This window comes from Mastomys coucha, unplaced genomic scaffold (assembly GCF_008632895.1).
Source record: "Mastomys coucha isolate ucsf_1 unplaced genomic scaffold, UCSF_Mcou_1 pScaffold4, whole genome shotgun sequence".
Classification (NCBI taxonomy): Eukaryota; Metazoa; Chordata; class Mammalia; order Rodentia; family Muridae; genus Mastomys; species Mastomys coucha.
In genome coordinates this window covers 57,260,126-57,260,478 of record NW_022196910.1, presented here as the reverse complement: position 1 = coordinate 57,260,478, position 353 = coordinate 57,260,126, and positions in this window count along the sequence as shown.

The window sequence follows — 353 nt, the reverse complement described above, 5'->3', positions numbered from 1 at the left end:
CTTTTGTGATTAGGTTATCTCACTCAGGATGATATTCTCCAGATCCATCCATTTCCCTAAGAATTTCAAATATTTATTTTTTTTAATAGCTGAATAGTATTCCATTGTGTAGATGTACCACAATTTCTGTATCCACTCCTCTGTTGAGGGACATCTGGGTTGTTTCCAGGTTCTGGCTATTATAAATAAGGCTGCTATGAACATGATGGAGCATGTGTCCTTCTTACATGTTGCAGTCTCTTTTGGGTATATGCCCAGGAGTGGTATAGCAGGGTCCTCAGGTAGAGAACTATGTCCAATTTCCGGAGGAACCGCCAAACTGATTTCCAGAGTGGTTGTACCAGTTTGCACTC